Here is a 14,346-nt window from a genome sequence, read left to right as displayed (position 1 = left end):
TCCCCTCCCACACGCAGCCAGAGCCCCAGGTGAGCACCAGCTCCCCGGGAGTTGTGTAAGGTGGAGGCAGGAGGGGATGGGGGCTGCGGAATAGCCTAAAGCACGGGGGCACGGAAACGCGTTTTTTTTCCCTGAGCAGATTCGCAACAAAACAAACAAACAAACAAATAGCTAAATAAAAGTGAAATAAAGCCTAGACATCACGTCAGGTATGAAGTTGTGTGCCACCTGCAGTTCCCTGAGACATGGCAGTTTTGGGGAGTTTTGTTTTCTTTAAAAGAAAAAAAAAGTGAGAAGAGGTGAGCAGACATGGAATCTCTTCCTGACAGACAAACATTCCCTGGTAGGCATGTGTGGGCCTGTAGTGGACTCCTGGGTAACTTTCCAGCTGAACTCCTCTGAAGGGACAGGGCTTTTCATGTCAAACTGTGTTTACCGAAACACACACTTGGTAGGAAATAATCAAACTTATCCAAGTAAATAAGAGAGACAGCTGGCATTTTTCTTTCCATTACAGCTGCTAATGCGTTGCTCCATATTAAACTAATCCATGTTCACCGCAAAGGATTCAGATCCTCACCCTGCATGAAGACTTGTGCGTTTTTCTTTTCTTTTTTTTTCCCTGTGTCTTGCGGGATGGGGTCAGACAACCCAGAGTTCCTCTGGCTATGATCAGGAAAATTCCAGTTCTTCTTTTTTTTCCTGCTTCAGAATCTGTAAACAAACCCCTCTGTCCATTTACATGTTGGTTACAAAAGTGGATGGAGAGCTCCAAATTCTATCCCTTTAGATGAGAGAATGGTAACAGAGCCATGCTGTGAATATGAAAATATGGAAAAACACATCCATCCATCCATCCATCCATCCATCCATCCATCCATCCATCCACTTTCTTTACCCACTTTAAATCAGTCTTGTTTTGGAGGTTTTATTGTTCGGCTGTATCAGGAAATAACCAGGTGGTGTAGGTTGTTTTGAATATGGAAGTTCTCCTCCAGCAGTTATTAGCCCAGCTGCAGAATGTCGCAGCTTCTCGCTTATCTCAGTTTCTGCTGTCTTCACCTCAGATTTGGTCTATGTTTTCATTTTTTTTTGTTTGTTTCTCACAGTATTGGGCTCTCTGACCGTGCCTCTCCGCCAAAGGTTCCAGTGCAGGAGCCTTGTTCAAAATCCAGGGTTCTGTTTCTGGTGTATGTTTTGAATCCGCTCTATTCTGATTGCAGGAACCAGGGCCGAAGCGCATTACCTGGGTAGAATTTTTTGCCCAGGAAACCTCTTTGTGTGGTTGGAGTTGAATTGAAACCCTGAACCTTCAAGGTGGTGAAAGAACACAAAATCCTTCTGACTGGCTGAGTACAGCTCTCCAAAGACAATCTATTAGAAATGTGAATGTAAAAAGAAAAAAAAAACAAGGCAACTGTTGCTGTGTGTGCGTGGAGGATTATGGTTTGTTTTGGGTTTTTTTAGTAATGAAATACTAAAAATGATTCTACTTATGTCCCACATCTTTCTCTGCAGGGTTTAAAGCCTGGAAAAGAGAAAAGCAGAGAAGAAAAAACAGAGGTTTTCGTGCAAACTGGATTGTCTCTTATGTCTTCATTCCTCCTGTGGAGAGTTGAAAATCTGTTTGTCTCAGATGTTTAGAGAGGCTCGGCTATTAAAAATCTGCAGCACAAAGCCCTACGACAAAATCAAACACAGTTATTTGTGCAATCATACCCCCTGAAATCTGAACTGAAAGAAAAGAGGATCAATAATCTGAGAACCCAGTTTGACAGCTCCACCAGAACTTTGACTCTGTCACTGAGTGACCAGCAACATGCCTGGATTTTTATTTTATCTTCAACGATGGAGTCATTGTAAAAATGTAAAAGTCCTAAGAAGTTATTGAAGTATGTGTGCTGCACTGTTTGCTTTTACAAGAGGAATAAAATGTTGTTGTTTTTTTCACCGTTCCGATCAACAACATACAGAAGACAGCAGTGGTGATAGATGCATTTATAAAAGCTGTGAAACAATCTGATATTCTTGATTTATTAGTCTAATTTGACAGTTCTCCTGTCCCACTCTGGAACCTGCCATCTGACCAGAAGTAACCCTTTGGCGGAGCAGTGCTGCCGAGAAGCGACATGGTTCTGTGGAGCTGCTTTGCCCAATCTGGCCTGAAGATCTTATCGTCAGATCTTAGTGGGAACACAACAAACCAGAGCTGAAAAAAATGTTGATGGCTTGGGGTAATTAATGATGCGCTCCATTTGTACCCAAAAAGGCTCAATTTTAGGGTCCAGATCAGAAAATTCAGTTGGAACGACCTCTCAAAGTCAGAATTCCACCTCAGAAAGTCAAAGTCTCAAACCAACCCCATCCTTGCAAATGGAAGGTGGTGACAGTAACGAATGTTTCATTTTCAACTATGCCTGTTTCTATCTTATAAAATCAGTCACACAGCACTGTACCATCTCTATCGGTGAGCGCATCGCTGCAGAGGTTGAATGCATAAGATGTTGAGAAATGCATGGAAATCTACTTGTACTGCTAATGGTATTTAGTCTGGTAACTGAGCAAAAACAATTAGCCAATCCTACGGGTTTACGAGTCGCAACTGGAACAAGGTTCAATGCTCCAGTGAATGCCTTTCGCTCATTTGGAAGCGCAAGCTAGTTTGGCAGCATTTTTGGTCGTAGAAGCGGTGATAACAACAGCCGGAGAAAAAGGCCCTGCGTGGAGATTCATTGGTGCGTGTTTGTGTGTGACCGGCCGAACTGTGAAGCTCGCTGTTCCAGAGCGTGGTTTGTTTATTAGCCTCGCAGCAGAGACGGCTGGTGTCTGGTCTGCGGACGTCAGGCGACTGTGGAATTTGACATGCAAGGAGCCGAGGGATTTTTTTGCAGGGAAGGGTGTACCTGTGTGAACAGGCGCGTCCCACTGCAGGCCCGTCTCTCTGCAGGTGTTGCAAAGTCGGTCAATCCGCGGACAGTTGTCTGACATGTCTGTTGCTTTGTTGCTGCATCACACACCGCGGCTGTTTAAAGCCTGCTGTTTGCAAAACACCTTCCCAGTTGCTGTCAGCGCAGAGATTGCTGGCAAAGTGATTGAAATTTAAGCCTTTCTGGTGTTGCAGGTAGGAGCAGGAGGGGAGCTCCATCCAAGGGCAGACGATTATGCACCTTTTGTGATTCTCACCAACAACAAGACTTTCATAGCCCTGGGTGTTGTTTTACACAGAACACACCCAAATTCTTCACTTTGCAGACCTAGAATGAAAAATGCTGCTGCTACAATACGCTCCACAAAGCAATGCTGTGAACTTCACATTTTAACATATCCTAAAGGGTGGGAAAAATGTATCTTATATATGTAATATATTTTGACAACATTCAAATGAAAATATTTCATACAGAAGACAGTGAAAACCAAGACATATTTAAAGGCCAAGCATCCCTTGGCCAGAGTTTTAGATTAAATGATCAGATCATGTTGAAAATTTAGTCATAACCGTTTTTGGTCAAATCTTAAAAATGTTGTTGTGCACGATCTCGCTCATACATTGCAATGTCTTGGACAATCTGTTAGCACTTAAAGTATCTTTTGTGAACGACTCTCAGCTCCAACCACATCAAATTTTAGCCCAATATCTGTACAATAGACAAAGTTATAGCCAGTTATGTGTTAGATCAGTTTGATTAGCTGTAGCAGCCATCTTGAATTGGGTTGACTCCAAAAGTTAATCAGCTGTAGAGGCACACCCAAAGATAACTTTCTGAACGTTTCAACCGAATTTCATCCAGTGGTTCATGAGATATTTTGCTAACAGACAGGCAGCATTGACACCAACAGTTAATGCCTAAGTTTAACGCAAAGATGCCATCCATTGTGTAACACATGGAGCATGTGTTGGGGATGATGCTCAGCTACTATCACACCAAATTTAAGCTCAGTATCTTTAGAACTGACTGAGTCATAGCCACCTTTGTGTTTGCAAAAGTTGATTAGCTGCGGAGGCCATCTTAAATCAGATTGACTCCAGAAGTTAATCAGTTTTGTGCATTCGGTGAATACTTCCTGAGACACAGCAAACAAACACACTTTCATTTAAGGTAATTCTTTAATTGATCAAAAATAGTGGCATATAAACATACACATTGTCACTGGGAGATGTAAATGGTTTGAGGGAAATACACATTTAATGAATTTAATGTTAGACAGACATATGCCATAGAACTGCAGTTCTTTCTCCTTTAGCAACACATTTGAACTGGTTAGAAACTAAAGAAAAGAGTTCTTTAGTGGAAGCTTTTATTTTTCCGAACATATGGCTCAAATATACAGTTCCCCAAACACTAACCACTGGGTTTAATAAAAGGAGTTGTTTTAAGATGGCTGAAGCTTCTTTGCTCTTGGCCTGGCTTACACCAGCTGTTAGCTCAACTCCTTCAAGACAGGCTTTTTTAACAAAGAGACCTCTTTTCTTGTTTCACTTCTCATTCGGGGAGTTTTGTTTAAAAAAAAAACTCCTAAAAATTACCATGTTACGGATGACTGAGAATCTACACCAACACTTTCCCCAGACAGAACATCTGCCTCGTGTTTCAAACTCACAATGCTCTGAGCCATTTCAGCTGCAGGTAAGATATTATTCCTTTTTACGAAACGGTTCCGCAATTTGGTTGCCAAGACGAGTCCCTTTTGAATCTGCCTCTGGAAATCACAAATTGAGGAGCCTACGTTTCACGATGGTGTGAGCATTTTGTAAATGGAACAATTGGATGCAGGGAGTATAGCAGCAGAGCACAACACATAAAATGTGTTGTCGGCCATCTTCCATTCTAAATCCCTCAGTTGGCTGCTCACACAGACCATCTGTCATCACTGCATCACACCTCCAAGCTGTAATGCCAGCTTGCCCTTAAATATATATAAATATATGTTTTAACATATGTTTGGAATTTCTTTCTGCAAATTCACACAAGGTTAATGCAACACAACAGTGGTTTTGGGGCTTGGAACCCTCATACTTAGCTTCTTCGTAGATTCTCGGTTGTGCAGAGCATGGTAGCCAAGCTTAAACAGAAAGGAAAAGTGTCAGATCCAGGCCTGTTTGTGGGGCTGGGAGGTGACAGCGACAGCGTACGGTTTCGACCCACCCATCGTGTGTAATTGAGCTCATATTTCGCATGGTGAATCATGGCGTAAATGTCAGGTGTGTTTTGTTGTGTTTAATTTCACATACAAGGCTAATGTTGCCGTCTAGTCTTTGTATTTAAGTGTGTTCAAAGGGCTATCCTTCAACAAGGCGTCTGAGGACTCCCAAGGTCTGAGTTTTGATGAGTCAAGCCTGAAGAGCCACCTTTTGCTTTTCCTTTTTAGTATACCTACTGTAGGTCTTTGCTCTCCTTGATGCTGTGAACCACATACTACACATTCTTGTTTTGCTAAGGGGAAATGTCATTGTTGACAGGTATTTGTCTTCACATACAGGGTTATTCTATAGCTGAGATTTTTGCCTGCACCTGGTTTCTGTATAAATAAATGAAGAACTACACTCCTCTCTAAAGGTACTGGAAGAGCGAGGCTAACTCCTGCCATTCCTACATTTGATCAAATCCTGTCAGGTTTGGTGACTACTACTGGATGTATCAATGAGCTAAAAACAAAGTGTGTTTATAGGGGCAGACTTACTCCTGCCCCTATTAGACTCCGTTGGCCTGTCTACAGTTCCAGTCACTGTCCTATCCTTCCTCATGACTGCAAATAAATAAAACTGAAAATAAATCACACAAAAACAAAGATCATGCAAGAGTTAAATTTGTCAAATGCACAAACAATACACTTGTAGATAGTAATTCAGATTAGAAGTATTTTTTGCTGTATTTTATGAAGTATTTTTTTATATAGGTTTAGCAATGGAGCAGCAGCACCTGCTTTCAGTCATTTCATTTAAATACCATTTCTGTGAATTTATAATCACACATTTCAGGTTGACGGTCTGTCCAGGTCTTCTTGAATGCGTTTGTCCTTGTTTGCCTCCAGTGAGAGGAGTAATAATGAGATCTTTATATTGCAGCCTAGCGTAGTGTTGTGCCTTGGGTCAGATTTACTTAGCTTTTTGTTTGTGGTTAAAACATATAAATAGGACTTTTTCATAATTCAGTTTTTTTAATTTATGCTGTGCCATCTTTAACAACAGTTTGTAACCAGGAGTGCTGAAAACTGGAAGGCAAGATAATTCAACAGGTAAGTGGTTTGATTACAGGTGAACAGACTTCAGCGGAACTGAAGTCTGGGTTTATGTCGATAGTGACTTTTGGCTTACGGGGTTATCTTGTTTCAGGGGTGGGGGAATCCAGGGTGGAGAGGACTGCAGCAGTGGTGAGGCAGTGGATGAATTGTCTGGTTGGAGAGCGGCAGGACGGGCAGACGGCTGGGTGAGTTCACGTCAGGTTGCTTGGTTCTTGTAGAGCTTGTCGGTGGAGTTTTCCAGATAGCAGGGTCATCAAAGGTAACAGACTTCAAAGGAGGGACTGGGAGATACCAGGAGACGCAGGGAGGCCAGAAACCTGAGGGGACGGAACCCAAGGATCTGAGACTGGGGTCACGGACCAATGGTATCCAATGTTCCAGCGCTGAGAAGTTCTTCTTGTGGAGTTTATTGGCAAAAAAACTAAAGTTGTGCATTTCCAACTGGTATGGAGTGTGGTACACTATATAGTATACTGTACTATATAATTAAACTCTCCTAATTAGTTTCATTTACCAGCATTAAGTTGATGTTCCACCCAGCCTCACATACACAAGAGCTCATCTGCAGGATAGGAACCAGCTGCTGGCAACAGCTTCGCCCTTCCACTCAGGAAGCTGCAAAGAAGGTGGTTAGTGCAAAACACTGGAATGCCCACATGCTGCTTTTCAGATAACCACATAGACAGAACTTGCGATCTTAATAATAACAACAACAATAAAACAAAAACTAAAAAAGCCATTTAGTCATTTTCTTTCCTTTTTTTTTTGGTCCATCCTAATTTGTTTTCATGATATTCTTTAAACCACAGTTGTTTAAAGAAACACATAAATGAACTAATCATGTGGACATTGAACCTCACATGGGAGTGTTGGATTTTCTATCCTCATATTGTGAGCCGTATAGTGAACATAATGAATCGATTCTTCCATTTACATTCACTTTTATTTCACTGCATTCTGTAGTACATTGATTTTTAATGTTCACCAGGCATTAATGAATTATAGTCAGAGAGAGAGAGAGAAAAAAACCAATATAATAATGGAAGGCATTATGTAACACTGATGGAGTCATACAGTATTATGCCACCTCTCACTATGAATTTGATCCATTTGATCAAAAAACCAAAAAAAAACAAGAATGATCGCTTTCATTTTCTGAAATATTTCCAAGATTATACAACATTAATCTTCCAGTGTAGGTGGTCTTGGATTTAACCACTTTTTACTCATCCAGCTTTTACCTAATGCCAAAAACAGCATTTAAATAATTTAATCAGCCCATAAAATCGGATAAAATATATTTAATTTTTCAAGGAATTCAGCATAATTTTAATCACAAGTCCTCTATGATTCAGTGCACACCTTAGGCAGCTGTGATTTGGGAAAAAAAAAACATTTTCACTCTTTTTAGGACATTTTATTAACAGTTTGCGTCTGGAATGAAAAAAACAACAACATGTTTTTCTTTTAGATTTTGCAATCATGTATGGATACAAATCAGATCACAACAATAAATATATGAATTTATGGCGATATGAAGCCAAAAGTAAAAGGCTTTCTCTGCTTATTTATTGAACAATCCATAATACCAACTAAGTTTAATGTGTGCATAGTGTATAGAGAGGCTCTATGACTTTAAATATAACTGTCTCTTATGGTAAAGACATTTTCCCCCGGATTATCTGGGATTACTCCTCATTAGTTGTTCCAACAACAAGCCGTCATTACTGCAGTGCCAGTGTCTCTTGTCATTTTCGAAATGTACGCCAGTGAATGCTGGAAAAACGAAACACAAGAGTTGCGAAAATATATTGCTGAAGCTAAACTAACATTCAAAATGCCGAGTTAAAGTAGTGGCCCCTAACTGGTTTGAGTGCAAGTAGCTGATATTTGGGTGAGAAAATCTTTGAAACATCAGCCTCCAGATAACACGCACAGCAAGCAAGAAGATGGGAGGAACTGCTTACACAGCCCCTGATTATATGTAAGTATAATTTCCTGTTGTGATTCCACGGAATGAACTCCCTACATGCTGAAATGCTGCAAGTTCTCTAAGACAAAGCAGAAATACCTTATAAGCACAACAAGTGTCTGTGGCATCTGTCTGTGATTCTGTCAGCATGGGCTCAAACTGCCCATTAATATGTTTACACTCCATATGTGCACATCTTGTGTTTTATTTTAGCAGCTGCACTCCTGCTACAGCGACAGGGCTGCTATAAAACAGAGAAGAGTTGCTAACTAATTTAGATTTAATGAAGATCACTTGACATTTTGGATAAAGTAAGTAAATCCACAATCCTCCTCCCCATACTTTAAATTATATCAATCAGGAAGAGATGGCCAATCAGAAGTGGCTTTGTGTTTTGCAGAACCGTTCACCAACTGAAGTGTGAATTAAATGTTCTTGTAGGGGTTTTTCTTTTACTTTCACTGCAGCCATTTTCTTTATTCGGCGTGAGATCTGTTTGAGCTGTGTGAGAAATAGACAAAAAGTGTGAGCTTCACACCAGATGTGTAGGAGTTGGCAACCCTGGATTAGGTGCAGTCTTCAAAAAGAATGTAGTCTTAAATCCCTTCTATCAAAAGTAGATCCTGAAACTTTACAATTACCAATGTATTATGTGTGACATGACATTAAACAGACAAAAATATATTTTATAACTCCACAGAATTGTGGTTGGACAGAAAGGGTCACAATTCCCAAGTCTTTAGTTGGAAAAACTAACTGGAACGTCAACAAAGTCAGACTGAGCTTAGAACGTTTGATGAACTTCACCAAACTCTTTCCACCAATCCTCTGCTGCTTATCTGAGATCGGGTCACTGGGTCAACAGCTTGGGCAGAGATCCCAGGCCAGCTGTGAGATATAATCTCTTCAGCGGCTCCTAGGTCTTCCCTGAGGTCTCCTCCCAGTGGGACATTTCTGGAACACCTCTCTTGGAAAGTGTTCACAAGGCGTCCTTTATCAAATGCTCAAACCACCTCAGATGACTTCTTTTTATACTCTATACGCCTCACCTGATCTCTAAGAGGTAGTCCAACTCATTCCAGCTGTTTGCATGTGCACATCATTGCAGTCACCGACTTGATCTGCTGAAGAATCTCTCGCTCCTTTCTACCTCCACCTGTGGGCAAAACCCTAAGACGCTTGAGCTCCTAACATGGCTGCCCTGCACAAAGAAAAAGGTGACAACTGCAGATTGTGCTTCTTTAAAATAACTTACACAGTCCTGTTCAACATCTATGAAAAAAAAAATTGCCAGGATGCTTGCTTGCAACAAAGTGACACTTTATTCTGTCGTAGTTAGCCTAGGGAGTAAGTAGATCCCACCGGTTTTCTATTTTCCCTTTTCAACTTGCCAACTTTGTGTGTTTGATGCCAATTGCAGGCCCGAGTTTGAACTTCCGAGGCAAATGACACACAGCCCTGTATTACCTACAGTAAACAGTGATCACCTTAATCTAAGCCTGATGGACACCCCATCATTTATTCAGAATGAGACCATCGGATGAGCAAGAGACAAAATTTAAATCCTCATTTTTTAATTGTTTTAACCAAACACCTTTTTTTTAAAAAAAAAAAGAAAATCTATATCACATGCATCAAACTGTTTACTTTGTCAGTATGAGTTCTCAGTGACATATTACCTGCAACATGGTTCTCTGATTGTGTAGCTAAGAAAGCTCTTTATTAGCCAAACAAACAATAGAAAGAAAATGACTGGCTGTGGAAATAGTTCCCTTTACCTTTCCTTTCACATACAGCAAAAAAGTATCTTTTGTAATGGAAAAGAGGAAGATAGGCTGATTGCATAACTAAATGATTTTTTTGCAGTTCCAATTTTTTAAATCACACATGAATTATTGATTTCTGTCTTCCTTTTTTTTAAAATTGTAATTATATTTTTAACAATGGCAAACAAAAATGTGACCAATGTGAGCAGCACTTGCTGCAGGGATGTTACTGCCATCTTTCCTCCTCGTCTTTGTTCACACATATAAATCAACCACAAATAAAAAAGAGGAAAGAGTCTTATGTTATTACCTCAGTGAAGAATTTATTATTATTATTTTACAAATTCTGTTGATTTAATACCTAGTCTATTTCATTTCTAATTGGTGCCAAACTTCATCGCTAATAATTTCTGGCATGAACTCGATCTGATAAACTAATATTAGCCCTGTGTTGCCATTTTTAGCATCAGTGTGAACAGGACCGAGGTCAAGCAGCCCTCCTCGCGCCAGTGTCCCCAGCAAAAATAACTCCATTAACCGTTTCCCATGCACCGTACTGTCCACTTCCTGTTGTCCCCCCCCCCCCCAAACACTCTCTATATCTTTGTCTCTCTCACACAGACACACGCTCACAGTACACACACACTTCCTGTCATGACAAGGCTTAAATTAAAAAAGCCTGTTAGTTTGGACCCCTCCACAACCAGCAGTGAGATTAGGGGCATTTTCTCACAGTCCTATGCAGATAGGCGAAGGCAGTACACAAGTGATGAGATACAACTTGGCTAATTTCTGTGAGTGTGTGTTGACATTTTCACATGAAGAAATAATAAAAAAAAAAGGTTTTGTATTTAAACTTATTGACTTAATAGTACGTTCTGCTTATAAAGCTTCCAGTGGACCGGGTTCAAAATGCTTTGGTTGTCCCCACATGCACATTCTGAGGCAAATAAAATAAACGTGCATGTAAATAAATAAGTGCAGCTTACAGGAACAGAGAACATTTATACAGTGGAAACTCTCTCCATTTGCAAAAGTTATGTCAAAACCTTTAGTTTTCCTGCAGCCATGTTACTGTTCTGGTCGAGCCTTATAGCTCCTCTCATTATCCTGGCGTCCAGCTGTAGAAGGCAGGCGTTTCTTAAAGGGATAGTTCATATTATTTTGAAGTGGTGTTCTGTGGAGTTGTTATCAGTAATCAGTATCTTACCTGGAGTAGAAAAATTGCACAAAGCATTATAGGTTCGGAATATTAAGCAGCTGTTGCGATGGATGAGATGAGCTAACAGCTAGTCAGAGTGAGCAGACTTCTGCCAGCTTAAAACAACTCCTACCTCAAAGATTTCATAACAGTTCGTGCAAACCAAATTTTTAAACCTTTATGCTGCCGTCACCACCGGTGACTGAGTCCAAGATGTGTTGATCAGTAACTTGAGTCAAAATGCAACTTAACAAAGTCATATTTATATTAGGTGCATTACTGTTAAGTTTGTGGTAAACAAAAGAAGAGATGAGGAATTTGTTCAAACAGCTTGATAAAAAACTGTTTGTTTTACCATAAATTGCAAGTTCACTCTATGATATTTTACTTCAAAATGAAAATTGGTTGCTTATTGATTAAGTTAAACTAAAGTTTAAAGTTTTTAATCATCAATGATATAGTTAAGATAACAAAAATATAAATATGTTGTGGTGGTCCTTGTACTGGTGCTATTACAGTTCCTATTTGAGAGTAGTGGAGCTCGCCATGCACGGGTGGGGGGGTGGGGGGTTAGTCCGATGGATATGCAACCTGTCCCCCTGCCTCTCACACAGAGATGGCTGGAGTTAGGCAGCAGTTTCCTGCAACCCAGAAAGGAGAAGTGGGTAAATAAAATGGATGGATGGAAGGAGCAGTTTCAAAAAAAGGTATGCTCATAGAATCATCATTTTCTTTTTACATTGAAATACATAAAATTGAATATTTTTAAAAGTGGTATAATGTAGGAGTCCTCAATTGGCAGACCATGGTTCAGATTCAATTCCAAAAGAGATCTTACCTGGACCCAGGTCAGTTGTTAACATTCAACAGCATGAGCAGTTTTACTTCTGAACATTTTCTAGCTTTTATGGTAATTATTGAGCATTCCTCTACTTGTACCTGTCCGTGCACTGTAGGAGTATATAAGTTTATTGGTCTCTGTAATGGCTGTAGTAGAAATACTTAGTAGTGCTGCCATGCAAGAGGGCTGCAAGGGGTGCAGGTCATAGTTGTCTAACTTGGTCACGATCTTCACAGGGCTTTTTGATGGGGCGTGGTACTCATACTTAGATGGTGGGAATGATGAATTATTCTGTACTTGTGGTCCTGGCTTTCTCTTGCCAGAGCATATTTGTTGTATTTCATCAATCTCTAGGTGTGACAGCAGATTCCTCATGCGAATGTTGGAACACTGAGCCAAAGGTTGTCTCTAAGTCAATCTGGACATTGGGTTTCAACGTTTCAGTAGTTTCCAAATCCTTCCTATGTAACCCCTCCTTTCTGAGCTATGCTAATATACCGTAGTAGCATTCCACCAGTGTTAAGCTATCTGTCCTCATTCATGAATGTCTCGTTCAAGTAGCATATTTCTCATCAAAATGTCCTGGTTCCTCAGCAGCTGATGCAGACCCTGTTATTCTGGGAGGCATCCGAGTCGGCTTGGTATCAATTCTACATCTCAAGCTCATTACACACTATCGTTGCTTGGAAGTACAGGCTGCATCAGGGTTTTAACCCTGAGCCTCTGATCTTCTGTATCAGATTCATGCGACTCAACGACTCGGCCATTGGAGCACTCGGTGCTGTGACCCCCAAAACTAGAAGAGTGACTCCAGCCGGAACAACCTCAGAGATCTCTGTCCAGAAGCGTGTAGTCCGAGGAACAGCTAAGATACGGAGCAGAACCTCTCAAACTTCCAAGCCTCTGGTGAAGGACGCAAGCTTGAAGTGAAATGATGCAAGCTGGGTGTTGTTTTTTTTTTACACAGTACATATAAACTGTTAACCTAACATGAACCTTACATGTTAAAACACGGAATATCCACCAACTACCAATTACCACCCTGAAATATGTCTTTTGTTTATTCATGCAGACAGGGAAGAGGAATATGCTATCACCTGTGTCACTGTATATTTTATCAGTAAAGTTTAGTTCATATGTAAATGTCCAAACCTGAACTGCTCATGGCATAAGTTACCTCGTCAAAGTGTTGTTGGCTCAGGGACTGAGTGCTCCTGAAAGGCTGTCCACTTTGGATACGTTTTATTCCTCTTAAAATATACAACACAAGGTCACATGAAAAAAAGAGAATGTTGGATGAACATTTAAAACATCTTGTATCAAGCTGAATTGAACATATTCACCCTTTATGTGATCAACTTTTTAAGCGTATTCCCTTTTGTGTGTTTGTAGTTTTGACACAGGACAAAAGAGGCACATTCTTTTTACAGCCCACACAAAAAGACTGACACATGCCATTGTTAACCTGAAGACTTAAATCATTCCTGTTGTTCCTGTTTTGTCTCCTCATTATCTACATGTTAACATACATTTGGCTCCAGTGGAAAACTACTAGCATGTCAGAGGACACTTGTTTATTGGAACATGACTGAGTGGAAACTTGATGGACTAGTTTTAGTTGTGTGTAACTGCTCCACCTTTTCTTCGCCCACTGGCGCTGAACACCGACAGAGAGAAGTGACTAAACATTGCCATCGTGTGGATTTTTATTTGAATTGATCTAACAAGGTTGAGTCAGGTCCTCTGGATGGGTTCTATGGGAACAAAATCCAGTCTTAAATATTTTGTGATTGTCCAAATGCATGACTGTGAATTAAGTTTTGTAATCTTGTAAACCAAAATGTCTGAGAATTTCATCTTTGTGCATGTGTAGATAAGAATGTGTATGTGTGTGTAAAGAAAATATTTGTATTTGTAAAGAATTATTACACAAGTTACATTTTTTTTGTTAAAGTCTGTGTACAAATACAAAGCAAAAAACTGTGAGTAAAACTCTGCCTGAGTTTCATTTTCCAAGTCCGAATTTAAACTGGTGTTTTCTTCCTCTCAGCTGATCACACATTTAACAATCCAATCAGAGAATAGATGGGTTTGGCTGTTGGGTTGGCACTTGACTGAGCTGCATATCCTGGTAATCAAATAGTAATACAATTTTAGATAATTATTGACATTGTGTATTTTACTTTACTCCATTTTTAATCACACAGGATCAAGTTAGCAGTAATAAATAAATAATTGTTACTGTGTATCAAAAGACAGTATAATAACAAAATGTAATTTTCAAAAAAAAAAAAAATATATATATATATATATATATATATATATA

This window comes from Kryptolebias marmoratus, linkage group LG15 (assembly GCF_001649575.2).
Source record: "Kryptolebias marmoratus isolate JLee-2015 linkage group LG15, ASM164957v2, whole genome shotgun sequence".
Taxonomy (NCBI): Eukaryota; Metazoa; Chordata; class Actinopteri; order Cyprinodontiformes; family Rivulidae; genus Kryptolebias; species Kryptolebias marmoratus.
Note: the sequence above shows the minus strand (reverse complement) of the source record.